Below are 4,762 nucleotides of genomic sequence, written 5' to 3' on the forward strand. Positions count from 1 at the left end.
TCTAGTGTTCTTCCAGAGGACAGTCAAGAGTTATTCACTTTTAGAAAAAAGGGTTCCAAAAGGGATCTTCGGCTTTCCCCAAAGGACAACCCTTTTTGGTTCCGGGTAGAACCCTTTTTGGTTCCGGGTAGAACCCTTTTTGGTTCTGGGTAGAACCTTTTTTGGTTCCAGGTAGAACCCTTTTTGGCTACATTTAGAACTCTTTTGGGTTCCATGTAGAACTCTCTATGTAAAGGGTTTTACATGGAACCCCAAAAGGGTTCTACCTGGAACCAAAAAGCCTCCTTCAAAAGGGTTGCCCTATGGGTTGTCCTACAGCCGAAGAACTGTTTCAGGGTCTAGATAGCATCTTTTTTTCTAAGACTATAGGAGGTATTGCAGGCTATGGATAGGTCTACATCTGCCTATCATACAACGTATCATGGTAGGAGGGACTTTTTGTTCATTACTTTGTTTATTGAATCTATAATATTAAACTGCCTTCGGAAAGTATTCAGACCCCTTAATTCTAAACTGCCTTCGGAAAGTATTCAGACCCCTTAATTCTAAACTGCCTTCGGAAAGTATTCAGACCCCTTAATTCTAAACTGCCTTCGGAAACTATTCAGACCCTTTGACTTTTTCCACATTTAGTTACATAACAGCCTTACTCTAAAATGGATTAAATAAAAAAAATGTTCCTCAATCTACACACAATATCCTAGAATGACAAGACGAAAACAGGTTTTTTATTTTATTTTTTTAAACGTATTAAAAATAAAAAAGAGAAAATACCTTATTTACACAAGTATTTCAGAATCTTTGCTATGAGACTCGAAATTGAGTTCAGGTGCATCGTGTTTCCATTGATCATCCTTACGATGTTTCTACAACTTCATTGGAGGCCACCTGTGATAAAGTCAATTGATTGGACATGATTTGGAAAGACACACACCTGTCTATATTAGGTCCCATAATTGACTGTTGCATGTCAAAGCAAAAACCAAAACATGAGGTCGAAGGAATTGTCCGAAGCGCTCCGAGACAGGATTGTGTCGAGGCACTGATCAGAGGAAGGGTACCAAAAATGTATGCAGCTTTGAATGTCCCCAAGAACACAGTGATCTCCATCATTCTTAAATGGAAGAAGTTTGGAACCACCAAGACTCTTCCTAGAGCTGATTGCCCGGCTAAACTGAGCAATTGGGGGAGAAAGGCTTTGGTCAGAGAGGTGGCCAAGAACCCAATGGTCACTGACAGAGCACCAGAGTTCCTCTGTGGAGATGGGAGAACATTCCAAAAGGACAACCATCTCTGCAGCACTCCACCAATCAGGCCTTTATGGTATCGTAGCCAGACAGAAGCCACTCCTCAGTAAAAGGCACATGACAGCCCGATTGGAATATGCCAAAGACACCTAAAAGTCTCTCAGACCACGAGAAACAAAATTCTCTTGCCTCATGAAACCAAGATGTAACTATTTTTGGCCTGAATTGTTCATTTTTTTTGCTTTGTCATTATGGGGAATTGTGTGTAGATTGATGAGGAAAAAACTATTCAATTGATTTTAGAATAAGGCTGTAACGTATCAAAATGTGGAAAAAGTGAAGGGGTCTGAACATTTTTTAATTTAATCCATTTTAGAGTAAGGCTGTTATGTAACTAAATGTGGGGGGATGGATGTGAAGATATACTGTTACATCTACACATGGAATTTAAAAAAAAATGTGTCTGTATTGTGACCAGATTTCCCAGTCCTTTTCTGTATGCAAAAAATTATTTTCAGTTATTCTTTCAAAATATGATTAATTTATTCTAAGAAGGATATTGATGTAATCAGTCAACGGTGCCACCTGTCAGTACTTTTAGAGGGCGGGAAAATGTATTATTTAAATACACTGCTCAAAAAAATAAAGGGAACACTTAAACAACACAATGTAACTCCAAGTCAATCACACTTCTGTGAAATCAAACTGTCCACTTAGGAAGCAACACTGATTGACAATACATTTCACATGCTGTTGTGCAAATGGAATAGACAACAGGTGGAAATTATAGGCATTTAGCAAGACATCCCCCAATAAAGGAGTGGTTCTGCAGGTGGTGACTACAGACCATTTCTCAGTTCCTATGCTTCCTGGCTGATGTTTTGGTCACTTTTGAATGCTGGCAGTGCTTTCACTCTAGTGGTAGCATGAGACGGAGTCTACAACCCACACAAGTGGCTCAGATAGTGCAGCTCATCCAGGATAGCACATCAATGCGAGCTGTGGCAAGAAGGTTTGCTGTGTCTGTCAACGTAGTGTCCAGAGCATGGAGGCGCTACCAGGAGACAGGCCAGTACATCAGGAGACGTGGAGGAGGCCGTAAGAGGGCAACAACCCAGCAGCAGGACCGCTATCTCCGCCTTTGTGCAAGGAGGAGCAGGAGGAGCACTGCCAGAGCCCTGCAAAATGACCTCCAGCAGGCCACAAATGTTCATGTGTCTGCTCAAAGGGTCAGAAACAGACTCCATGAGGGCCCGACAGCCACAGATGGGGGTTGTGCTTACAGCCCAACACCGTGCAGGATGTTTGGCATTTGCCAGAGAACACCAAGATTGGCAAATTCGCCACTGGCGCCCTGTGAGATCCTCAGACCCCTTGTGAGACCATATGCTGGTGCGGTTGGCCCTGGGTTCCTCCTAATGCAAGACAATGCTAGACCTCATGTGGCTGGAGTGTGTCAGCAGTTCCTGCAAGAGGAAGGCATTGATGCTATGGACTGGCCCGCCCGTTCCCCAGACCTGAATCCAATTGAGCACATCTGGGACATCATGTCTCGCTTTAGTCCAGGTCTGGGAGGAGATCCCTCAGGAGACCATCCGCCACCTCATCAGGAGCATGCCCAGGCATTGTAGGGAATTCATACAGGCACGTGGAGGCCACACACAGGGAAATGACTGATGTCAGGCTGACAAGTATGGATCTGTTTCCAGTGGCGTCTATTCGTGGATGCCAAAGGGAAGACAGGCTTCCCAATTTAAAAAAAAATAAAAAAATAATGTATCTTTTGTTTCCTAATTTTCCTTGAATTCGCAAGAGGCTGAATGTATCTCACAGGAGAAAGCATCCGAGCGAGTGAAACAGCGCCATTTATCTGATGCTTTCTGATCCAACCATTAATACATACATTGTTGTGCCCCTGGCCCGAGATGATGGAAGTTCAATATATAGCTAGATGTAGAAGGCTAATAATGTTAACTAGCTAACGTTGCCCATGAAAGGAAGTTGGGTTAGCGAGCAAGCATTGTATAAAGGTAGCCTTGGACAACAACAAATAAAAGTGTGTACTTACTGTATGACAGAGTGATAGACCGTTTTGTCAACATGAAAGAGAGGATGATGGCATTGGTGTTTCTCAACAAGTAGGGTGAGTTAACATGTTTCCCACTTGCACCAACACGCACACACACAAATCAGAAACGTGGACAGCCACATCATATTTTGGCGTACGGTGATTGGACTAAATCGTTTTTGGTCTCTTTTTGTTATCACTGTATTAGACTAAGCAGAGGTGATTTGATGAATATTTTGCACATATTAGAAAACAGCACGTGAATCGGATACAGCACCGAGCAAAGCGATGGACATCGGACTCTGGATCTGTAAACAGCAGCGCTATTAAAAAAACAATAACCAAATTGTAAATAAGGTGTCATAGCATCGGCTTTCTTTCACAGTGAAATCAGGGGAGAGCGCGAACGCAGTCCCCCACTACCAGAAATTATGCAATCGAGATTTCCACATTTGAGAAATTCGCAGGGGTCAGCACAGCCGGAGTGCAATGGCTGAGCCTCGCCCTGGGTGAACCGCCTTCTTGATCACGGTGTCTCCCTTGCCAGGTAAGTATGAGTTGTACATGAGTAATGTGGGATAGTGGTTCCCGTAAAAACGTTTTAGCCTAATGGTTATAGCACCACGGCTATTGAGAAAAAAGCAAATCAATTAAATGAACGTTCAGTGTTATTTTGTCTGCTAGTAGATGGAGAGGTGAAAACACGTTTGAACTGTTATTTTACTCGTAAAATATGAGTGTTTTTCCATTTTCCCAGGATGCAATTCTGCAGAACTTAGCATAACAAAATCCTTTTTAGTAAACGTGTCTGATAGCTGAAACTATAATAAATGATTAGAAATGCCCCTAAGTAACATCCCAAAAATATTCTGAAACACACATAAAGCCAAGTGAATGGAATTTGTGATTTTATTTAGCCTTTCTCGTCTCGTGGTTCTTTTTGTGTTCCAGAGAAAAGCCAGACTGCAGTTCTACTATAGACCACTAGTGGCCACCCTCCCAGTTCCACACAGCCACCCATGCAGGCACATTGAAACAGGGAGCGCTGATACAGTTAGAATAACATTATTATATATTATATTAGTATTGTATTTCAACCACATCACCTCTTAATTAACAACTTAATAAACGGAAAGAATGTTACTGTTATAAATAAAAGTCAGCTGTTCCCTGATAATACAAGAGAAGTGTGGACTGCTGAAAAAAAACGAAGAAAAAAAAAACGAATGAGCATTGATCAAGAGTCATCAAAATTGTTAAAAGGTTAAAAAAAAAAAACGAATCTGATAAATGCAACAGTTTGACAATGGATGAAGACACTCCTAACGTGTTACAGTTGTTCAGTGGTGGAAAAAGTACCCAATTTTACATACTTGAGTAAAAGTTCAGATACCTTAATAGGAAATGACTCAAGTGAAAGTGAGTCACTCAGTGAAATACTTCTTGA

At 41.7% G+C, this 4,762-nt stretch overlaps 1 non-coding gene across 1 annotated transcript; it reads right to left on the reverse strand.

Annotated features, from left to right (window-relative positions):
* Nucleotides 1-3,706: 3,706 nt before the first annotated feature.
* LOC118945859 lies at nt 3,707-3,870 on the reverse strand. The gene has a single exon (XR_005041017.1). It is a non-coding gene; the product is annotated as a U1 spliceosomal RNA (small nuclear RNA).
* Nucleotides 3,871-4,762: the final 892 nt, after the last annotated feature.

Source organism: Oncorhynchus mykiss, chromosome 30 (assembly GCF_013265735.2).
Source record: "Oncorhynchus mykiss isolate Arlee chromosome 30, USDA_OmykA_1.1, whole genome shotgun sequence".
Taxonomy (NCBI): Eukaryota; Metazoa; Chordata; class Actinopteri; order Salmoniformes; family Salmonidae; genus Oncorhynchus; species Oncorhynchus mykiss.